At 43.5% G+C, this 11,159-nt stretch overlaps 1 non-coding gene across 1 annotated transcript; it reads left to right on the top strand.

Moving 5' to 3' along the window:
* The first annotated feature begins 9,506 nt into the window (after positions 1–9,506).
* Positions 9,507–9,613, top strand: LOC118490856. The gene has a single exon (XR_004890081.1). It is a non-coding gene; the product is annotated as a small nucleolar RNA R71 (small nucleolar RNA).
* The last annotated feature ends 1,546 nt before the right edge of the window (positions 9,614–11,159 follow it).

The raw sequence follows: 11,159 nt of genomic DNA, 5'->3' as shown, positions 1-11,159 counted from the left end.
CCAACCTACGAAGGATGTTCCACGAAACATGATGCATGAATCGAAGGATGTCGAAACATATGAAGTCTCGAAACATATCCTTCGCGCTCGAAACATATCCTTCGATATGTTTCGGCCCAGTTGTTCTGTTGGGCTTGGCCCATTCCGGTGACACGTTTATATACGTAATGCATGTAAAGTCGACAGTTAGTTTTCAAAAACCCTAGTTCCCTTGTGTGTGTGACGGCATATAGCAAACCTACTCTCTGTTCGAAGGATTTCATTCCGTAATCCAGATTTCCGGTTAGTGTGTGATGTTGTTTACGATGCTTTGATTTCATGATTAATAAATTGTCTTGCAATAGATTGTTAGTGTGTTAATCGGATCTGTTTTGATGATGTTCGATGTTAATGTTTTGTGGATCGGCTATGATAACCGGATATGTATGTTAGTATTGCAATATGTTGGTATGTTGTTATGAATCGGATATGGTAGGCTTAGCAAATGTAATTGGATTGAATTGTCATGGTTGTTAAGATGTTTATGTTAATCAGGTTTATAATCGGCAGAATATTGTAATCGGACATATTTACGTAATCGGCACCTATGTGTAAATTGGATAGTTTGAATGATCTTGTTATTCAGATTAGGGTTCTTGATAAACATGGGAATTACGCTTGTTTGATCTTGTTGATGTTAGCTGATTTGTGAAAATTGTGTTAATTGATAATCGGTTAAACTTGGAAACTTTGTGTAAACGTAACTGTTATTTGTCGAAGGATGGTAGTTACTCGAAACATAGTTGAGACCGAAAGATGCATGTCCTTCGAACCATAGTAGTGTTGACCGAAGGATAGCTTTGACCGAACCATAGTAGTGTTGACCGAAGGATAGCATTGACCGAAAGATGACATTGGTTCGAAACATAGCATTCGGTCCGAATGATAACTGTGTATCGAAAGATGTGTCGAAACATAATTGTGATAGTGTGATAATTGTTAGACCGAAGGATGAACAATGTATCGAAGGATGGGTAATGAGAATCGAATGATAATTGATGATTAAGTGTGAAATAATACGTGTTGTGCCGTTATGCAAACTGACTGTTATGTGAACATTAAATTGCATGCGTATCTTTGTGAACATGAACTGATTTGTTATACGTGCATACAATAGGACGTGATTAATTACTAGTGAGCGCATAACCTAGCATACCGAGCAAACCAAGGTGAGTTCACACAGCCAAGGCATGGGTTCCCAGGGTGGGAATGGGTTGGATGATTACTTGTGCATACTTTGATACTGTAACGAACGACTAAACTGTTGATGCTTACGAACTACTCAACTGCCTTCGCACACACCCTGGTCGGTAAGGACTATGGTCGCGAACGAACTGATAAATTGCCTTCGCACACACCCTGGTCGGTAAAGACTACGGTCGCGAACTAACGAACCTAATCTTCGCACACATGCCTGTGAGGCCGCGATGGAACTGATACGATATGATACTTTATTGAACAAACGCACTATTACCCAAACTAAACTATTAACTGTGAACTCGCTCAACAAGTTTGTTGATTATCTGCTGCATGCCTTGCAGGACCTTAGGTACATATTGGAGCTTGCACACGGAGGAGCTGGTCGTTGTGGGGCTTGGATCTTGATCATCTTATTGAACACTTTTGATATTTGATACTTAATTGCTATGGGTTTTACAATAATACGCTTCCGCTAAACAATGACAACTTACTTATGTTTTGGAAACACCTTTCATATGGAAATGGTTTGGATTATATTGCATTTACTTTTATTTTATACAATGTTCTGTATGATTGGTGGCTTGATCCTGGTCAGTCACGCTCCCAAGCGGTGATACTCCGCAGGTGGATTTTGGGGGTGTGACAGATTGGTATCAGAGCCATTGGTTATAGAGAACTTGGTTTTAATATGGGAAAACGTTTTTATTAAAACCAGACTATAACCAGAACAGTGCTCTCAACGATCCACAACGACGCTTCGCTCCACGTGCAAGACTCAACTCCCTAGGTAATAAGGTTTATGTTTATTGCCTACATGCTAGAATTTGCATAGAACTTTGCTCGTAGTATGCTTACATTACTTGCTCACAACTTGACATTGCATGAGAATACTTATGTGCTTACACTCTTCTGTCATCGCACTACTCGCGAACCTTTCTCACTTATGTTGCCTTTGATGTGAAGATCAATGGCCGCACGAATTACCATGACTCAAGCCCAGCTAGAGGCTCTCGTTGCTGCGGCAGTTGCAGCCGCCCAAGCAGGTAGTGTACCCTGCAGTATAAACACTAGGATCTTTAGATCCTACATTAATTCTCGTACTTAACTTTGCCCTATTCGTACACAATAGGTCAACCCGCTCAGCAACAACCTGCGTGTACCTTCAAGACTTTCATGGACTGTCGTCCTAGCTCGTTCAGTGGCACGGAGGGGGCAGTCGGACTCCTCCACTGGTTTGAAAAGATCGAGTCGGTTTTCGAAATGTGTGAATGCCCTGAGGCTCGCAGGGTGAAGTTCGCCACTGGCACACTTGAAGGGATTGCGCTCACTTGGTGGAACGCACAAGTGCAGATTTTAGGGTTGGCAGCTGCTAACGCCACACCCTGGAATGAATTCAAAGAACTGATCAAGAGGGAATACTGCACTAGAGAAGACATTCACAAGTTGGAGGACGAGTTGTATAACTTGAAAATGGTTGGTTCGGAAATCGAAGCTTACACCAAAAGATCGAATGAGTTGGCTGTGCTGTGCCCAACTATGGTAGATCCTCCATACAAGCGAATTGAGTTGTATCTCAAAGGTTTGGCACCAGAAATACAGAGCCACGTTACGTCGGCTAACCTCAACAACATCCAAGAAATTCAGCGCCTCGCTCATCGCATCACAGATCAGGCAGTAGACCAGGGCAAACTGCCAAAGCGTGTCGGCGCTACTGCTACAGCTGTTACTTCAGTCACTCCAACAGCTGCTACTTCTGCCACACCCAGCGAGAATAAAAGAAAGTGGGACGGGGATTCCAGCAGGGGATCAGCGTCTGTTCAATCCCAAACTCAGCAACGTCGCACCAACGATTACCAGAGTCCGAGTCAGCAGTCATCGGGCAGTCAGGGACATAGTGGTTATAAGGGAAATCACCCGTGGTGTAACAGGTGCAACAAACACCACAGTGGAAGATGTCGCAGGAGTCAATGTCAAAGGTGCCACAAGATGGGCCATGAGGCCAAAGATTGTAGAAGCGCGCGACCAGTGAATCAGAACCAGCAACTTCCACCGCCAGCTCCACAGAATCAGCAGCAGCAGCCACAGCGTGGAAACCGGGGGTGTTTCCAGTGTGGGGCTGAAGGTCACTACAAACGCGATTGTCCCCAGTTGAACCAGAATCGCAATAACAACAACCAGGGCAACGGGAATAACAACAATCAGGGTAATGGTAACAACAACAATGGGGGAAACAACAACAACAACGGCAATGAAGCTCGTGGTCGTGCTTTTGTGTTGGGTCGAGGAGATGCAGTGAATGATCCCAATGTGGTTATGGGTAAGTTTCTTCTCGACGATATTTACGTTACTGTCTTATTTGATTCGGGTGCTGATACAAGTTATATGTCATTGAAAATGAGTAAATTATTAAAACGTACACCAACACCTTTAGACACTAAACACGTCGTAGAACTAGCAAATGGTAAAAGTGTAGAAGCCGCTCATGTAGTCAAGGGTTGTAGCATTGTTCTAGCGGGTCAGACTTTCACGATTGATCTTATACCCATAGTCTTGGGTAGCTTCGACGTCGTCATCGGCATGGATTGGTTATCTCAACATCACGCAGAGATCTTATGCAAGGAAAAAGTTATTCGTATTCCTCGCTCCAGTCAAGAACCTCTCGAAGTTCAGGGCGACAAGAGTGGTGCTGTGGTTGGCATCATCTCTTACTTGAAGGCGCAGAAATGTTTACGAAAGGGGCATACTGCCATTCTGGCTCTCGTTACTGATGCATCAGCAAAGGAAAAGAAGCTGGAGGATATCCCAGTTGTACGTGACTTCCCTCAGGTGTTTCCTGAAGATTTACCTGGTTTACCTCCTCATCGTCAAGTCGAGTTTCAGATTGAGTTAGCTCCTGGAGCAGCACGAATAGCCCGCGCACCGTATCGTTTAGCTCCAACCGAACTGGAAGAACTGTCGAAGCAGCTACAAGAGCTCTTGGAAAAGGGCTTTATTCGTCCAAGCTCTTCGCCTTGGGGAGCTCCAGTGTTATTTGTGAAGAAGAAAGACGGTACGTTCAGGATGTGTATCGACTACCGTGAACTCAACAAGGTGACGGTGAAGAACCGTTATCCTCTTCCACGCATAGATGACTTATTCGACCAGTTGCAAGGGTCGTGTTACTATTCCAAGATCGATTTGAGGTCAGGGTATCATCAGCTGAGAGTCCGGGATGAGGACGTCTCCAAAACTGCTTTCAGAACTCGCTACGGTCACTACGAGTTTCTGGTCATGCCATTCGGGCTTACGAACGCGCCAGCAGTCTTCATGGATCTTATGAACAGGGTGTGCAAACCCTATCTCGACAAGTTTGTTATCGTCTTCATCGACGACATTTTGATCTACTCCAAGAGTCAGGAGGAGCATGAGCAGCATCTACGTATTATCTTGGAACTTCTTCGAAAAGAGCAACTGTACGCAAAGTTTTCAAAATGCGACTTCTGGCTTCGTGAAGTCCACTTCTTAGGCCATGTGGTGAACAAGGATGGGATTCATGTCGATCCATCCAAGGTTGATTCGATCAGAAACTGGCCAGCACCGCGTACACCGACAGAAATACGCCAATTCTTGGGTTTGGCAGGTTACTACAGGCGATTTATTAAAGACTTCTCCAAGATCGCGCAACCACTCACTATGCTTACACAGAAAGGTGTCGTTTACAGATGGGGTAATACGCAAGAGACCGCTTTCCAGTACTTAAAGGATAGGCTTTGCAGCGCACCTATTCTTTCATTGCCAGAGGGCACGGATGACTTCGTGGTCTATTGTGACGCATCGATACAGGGGCTTGGTTGTGTATTGATGCAACGTGATAAAGTGATAGCCTACGCTTCTCGGCAACTCAAGGTTCATGAACGGAACTACACGACGCACGATTTAGAGCTGGGAGCTGTTGTTTTCGCGCTTAAGATATGGCGACACTACCTGTACGGTACCAGGTGCACGATTTACACCGATCACAGGAGTCTCGAGCATATCCTTAAGCAAAAAGATTTGAATATGCGTCAACGAAGATGGGTTGAACTACTGAACGACTACGAATGTGCCATCAAGTATCATCCAGGGAAGGCCAATGTTGTGGCTGATGCCCTCAGTCGGAAAGACACTTTACCTAAGCGCGTGCGAGCGCTACAGCTTACCATTCAGTCCAGTCTTCCTGCACAGATACGAGCTGCTCAGATAGAAGCACTAAAACCCGAAAACGTCAAGGCTGAAGCCTTGCGCGGTTCAAGGCAACAAATGGAACAAAAGGAAGACGGCGCCTACTATGTAACGGGGCGTATTTGGGTCCCACTTTATGGCGGTTTACGCGAACTTGTGATGGATGAAGCGCACAAGTCTCGCTACTCGGTACATCCAGGGTCGGATAAGATGTACCACGATATCAGAACAACTTATTGGTGGCCAAACATGAAAGCTCTTATCGCAACTTACGTCGGCAAGTGTTTAACTTGTGCAAGGGTTAAAATCGAGTACCAGAAACCATCAGGCCTACTTCAGCAACCAGAAATACCACAATGGAAATGGGAGCAAATTTCCATGGATTTTGTTACTGGCCTACCTAGATCCCAGCGTGGGAATGACACTATCTGGGTGGTCGTTGATCGGCTCACAAAGTCTGCTCACTTCTTGGCTATCAAAGAAAAGGATAAGTTTTCTACCCTAGCAGACATCTACATGAAAGAAGTTGTTTCGAGGCACGGAGTGCCCATCTCTATTATTTCAGATCGCGATGCACGATTCACGTCAGAACTTTGGCAAGCGATGCACAAATCTTTTGGCTCACGATTAGACATGAGCACAGCATATCATCCTCAGACGGATGGGCAGTCTGAGCGAACTATTCAAACTCTAGAAGACATGCTTCGAGCGTGTGTCATCGATTTCGGCAACGGCTGGGAAAAGCACCTCCCTTTGGTGGAGTTCTCGTATAATAACAGTTACCATACCAGCATTCAAGCCGCTCCATTCGAGGCATTGTACGGACGTAAATGCCGGTCACCTCTCTGTTGGGCAGAGGTGGGGGATAGTCAGATTACGGGTCCAGATATTGTTGTGGACGCCACAGAAAAGATAGCACAGATACGACAACGCATGGCGGCAGCACGCGACCGTCAGAAAGCCTACGCGGACAAGCGTAGAAAGCCATTGGAATTTGAGGTCGGGGACCGGGTCTTATTGAAAGTTTCACCCTGGAAGGGTGTGGTTCGTTTTGGTAAAAGAGGCAAATTGAATCCGCGGTACGTCGGACCATTCGAAATCTTAGAAAAGATTGGCAAGGTAGCCTACAGATTAAACCTACCTCCTGAACTCGGTGCAGTTCACAATGTATTTCACGTGTCCAATCTGAAGAAATGCCTATCAGATGAGACCCTTATAGTTCCTTTTAAGGAACTCACTATCGACGAGCGGTTGCAGTTCGTCGAGAAACCAGTTGAAATCACGGACCGGGATGTTAAGGTCCTCAAAAACAAGAGAATCCCTCTTGTTCGAGTTCGTTGGAACTCCCAGCGTGGCCCGGAGTATACATGGGAACGCGAAGACCAGATGCAAGAAAAGTATCCCCAGTTATTCGAAACCAATGCATCCACTTCTGAGGCTGAAGCTACTACTACTGAATTTCGGGACGAAATTCCAAATCAACGGGGGGATGATGTGACACCCCAGGAAAACCAGTGAACGATACCTAGCTTCCTCAGTAAGTGCGTACCAAATTTCGGGACGAAATTTCTTTCAAGTTGGGGATAATGTGACAACTCGAATTTCTAAGATTGATTTCATACGTATTACAAGAGCATGTGTTTGACTAATTACTTAATTTCACATTTGATTGATATGAAAGTATATATATATATGTTTGATTGCTTGATTGTGCATAATTGTTTGATTGTGTATAATGGGTTCCATATTGTGAAACTTGTACTGTATGTTAGCTAGTTAGTGTGAATCATGGCCCAACCTACGAAGGATGTTCCACGAAACATGATGCATGAATCGAAGGATGTCGAAACATATGAAGTCTCGAAACATATCCTTCGCGCTCGAAACATATCCTTCGATATGTTTCGGCCCAGTTGTTCTGTTGGGCTTGGCCCATTCCGGTGACACGTTTATATACGTAATGCATGTAAAGTCGACAGTTAGTTTTCAAAAACCCTAGTTCCCTTGTGTGTGTGACGGCATATAGCAAACCTACTCTCTGTTCGAAGGATTTCATTCCGTAATCCAGATTTCCGGTTAGTGTGTGATGTTGTTTACGATGCTTTGATTTCATGATTAATAAATTGTCTTGCAATAGATTGTTAGTGTGTTAATCGGATCTGTTTTGATGATGTTCGATGTTAATGTTTTGTGGATCGGCTATGATAACCGGATATGTATGTTAGTATTGCAATATGTTGGTATGTTGTTATGAATCGGATATGGTAGGCTTAGCAAATGTAATTGGATTGAATTGTCATGGTTGTTAAGATGTTTATGTTAATCAGGTTTATAATCGGCAGAATATTGTAATCGGACATATTTACGTAATCGGCACCTATGTGTAAATTGGATAGTTTGAATGATCTTGTTATTCAGATTAGGGTTCTTGATAAACATGGGAATTACGCTTGTTTGATCTTGTTGATGTTAGCTGATTTGTGAAAATTGTGTTAATTGATAATCGGTTAAACTTGGAAACTTTGTGTAAACGTAACTGTTATTTGTCGAAGGATGGTAGTTACTCGAAACATAGTTGAGACCGAAAGATGCATGTCCTTCGAACCATAGTAGTGTTGACCGAAGGATAGCTTTGACCGAACCATAGTAGTGTTGACCGAAGGATAGCATTGACCGAAAGATGACATTGGTTCGAAACATAGCATTCGGTCCGAATGATAACTGTGTATCGAAAGATGTGTCGAAACATAATTGTGATAGTGTGATAATTGTTAGACCGAAGGATGAACAATGTATCGAAGGATGGGTAATGAGAATCGAATGATAATTGATGATTAAGTGTGAAATAATACGTGTTGTGCCGTTATGCAAACTGACTGTTATGTGAACATTAAATTGCATGCGTATCTTTGTGAACATGAACTGATTTGTTATACGTGCATACAATAGGACGTGATTAATTACTAGTGAGCGCATAACCTAGCATACCGAGCAAACCAAGGTGAGTTCACACAGCCAAGGCATGGGTTCCCAGGGTGGGAATGGGTTGGATGATTACTTGTGCATACTTTGATACTGTAACGAACGACTAAACTGTTGATGCTTACGAACTACTCAACTGCCTTCGCACACACCCTGGTCGGTAAGGACTATGGTCGCGAACGAACTGATAAATTGCCTTCGCACACACCCTGGTCGGTAAAGACTACGGTCGCGAACTAACGAACCTAATCTTCGCACACATGCCTGTGAGGCCGCGATGGAACTGATACGATATGATACTTTATTGAACAAACGCACTATTACCCAAACTAAACTATTAACTGTGAACTCGCTCAACAAGTTTGTTGATTATCTGCTGCATGCCTTGCAGGACCTTAGGTACATATTGGAGCTTGCACACGGAGGAGCTGGTCGTTGTGGGGCTTGGATCTTGATCATCTTATTGAACACTTTTGATATTTGATACTTAATTGCTATGGGTTTTACAATAATACGCTTCCGCTAAACAATGACAACTTACTTATGTTTTGGAAACACCTTTCATATGGAAATGGTTTGGATTATATTGCATTTACTTTTATTTTATACAATGTTCTGTATGATTGGTGGCTTGATCCTGGTCAGTCACGCTCCCAAGCGGTGATACTCCGCAGGTGGATTTTGGGGGTGTGACAGCCTAGGCCTATTATCAATGTAGTTTACCAATTCTTGTTGATCGTCCGTTTCTTTCATACAACTCCAATTTTCATGTGACTCACCACACCCTTCACAAGCCATAACCGAGACTGTTTTTGTCATTTCCAATTTTTTTTATTTTTGAAGAAAGGGCCTCGATTTGGGCTTGTAAAGAAGTGCTTTCATCGACCTTATGGGCGCCCGGGGCAATAGATTTATTGCCTCGGGGGGTGTGCCATTGAAAATTGGTTTGAGCAATTTCCTCAATTTAGTTATATATTTCATGCGGGCGTCGATTACCTAAAAGTCCCCCGGAGCTAGAATCAAGTGTCTGCCTTGTATGTGGCAACAATCCATTATAGAAAGTGGATACTTGTTGCCATATCGCAAGGCCGTGATGTGGACACTTGCGTAATAACTCCTTGAACCTTTCCCAAGTTTCATATAAGGATTCCCCGTCCTCTTGTGAATATGTATTAATTTCAGTCATTAATTTAGCCGTTTTAGCGGGAGGGAAATACTTATATAGAAATTTTTGGGCTAGTTCATCCCAGGTGTTTACCGATCCAGCTGGGAGGGCGTTGAGCCAAGCTTTTGCTCAGTCTCTTAGTGAGAAAGGAAACATTCGGAGGCGGATGGCGTCATTTGATGCTCCGTTGATCCGAAAGGTATCACATATTTCTAAGAAATTAGTAATATGTAGATGAGGATCCTCGTCCGCAAGCCCATGGAAGGTTGCGGAGTTTTGGAGCATTTGTATCAAATGCGGCCGAAGTTCGAAGTTATTAGCTTCAACATTCGGAGCATTGATAGCGGCGCCTAAGTTACCTACGGTGGGTCGTAGATAATCCATGAGGGTACGTTGGTCCGCCATTAGAGGTGAATCACCCGAAACCTTCTCTTGGTTTTTAGCTTTTAATCTTTTTCTGAGAAAGCGTTCGGGTTCTTCTAGAGGTTCTTTTTTGTCCTTATTAGAACTGGAGCTCATACACTATGTAAGATTGGCCTTTATGGCCCTGGCCCGTAAATGGACCGTCGGGTTCCAAGTCCTGCAATAAAAACAGAAAAGAATGCTGGTCAGAAGGTTCACCACGGCCCCGTGTTCAGCGAACACGGCCCGTGGTCGGAGTTACAGTGATTGTTTTCCAGATCCCAGTTACTGGAAGTTGGACACGGCCCCGTGTTGCACCGACACGGCCCCGTGGTCAGCCTTCTGTAACTTGGAAAACTAAAAACTGCCAGTAACGATGCTGGGCACGGCCCGTGTCTGACCAGGCACGGCCCGTGCTGAGCTCTGCAGAAGCTGAAAAACTAAGAAAATCCTAAAAAATAAAAAAGAAAAATAAAAATATGATTAGGCCGTTGATTCCTAACTTTCTTAAAATCCTTGTGTCCCCGGAAACGGCGCCAAAAACTTGATGTGTGTCGGTGTGTATATAATTTAGATATATATTTTAAGCCCTCTTACACTTTTAGCCAAGTTTTAAATTTATAAAACACGATATTTACTAACACTAAACACACATATGGGCAAGTGCACCCATTGTGGACGTAGTATAGTGTTGGTAAGATACCGAGGTCGTCCAAGGACACAAGAGCTTTTAGTACCGGTTTATCCTCAACGTCTAATCAAATCAAAAAGTTAGAAAAATGTTTTTAAACTAAGAAAATAAAAACTAACTAAATGCTGAAAAATAAAAATAAAATAAAAACAGATAGACAAGATGAATCGCTTGGATCCGACTCGTGTATTAGTATAACCTTTGATTATTTTCGCACTTTTGCACTTGTTTAAGAGATTATCTTAGTTATTGTAGTAGGCCCCTCTTTTGAAGGCGACGTTACCCTCAACCCAGTAGTTTGAGTCAGCAAGGATACAATCCTAAAGGGTTGGATTATTGGAAGATAATGAATTAAGTTATTAATGCAAATTGTGGTAGGCCCCGCTTTTGGCGGTGATGTTACCCTCGGCTAAGTAGTCTGAGTCAGCAGGGATACAGTCCTAAATAGCCGGGTTATAGTATTAATAGTAGTTAACTTAT

This window comes from Helianthus annuus, chromosome 3 (assembly GCF_002127325.2).
Source record: "Helianthus annuus cultivar XRQ/B chromosome 3, HanXRQr2.0-SUNRISE, whole genome shotgun sequence".
NCBI lineage: Eukaryota > Viridiplantae > Streptophyta > Magnoliopsida > Asterales > Asteraceae > Helianthus > Helianthus annuus.
This window is presented reverse-complemented; position numbering and strand designations above follow the sequence as displayed.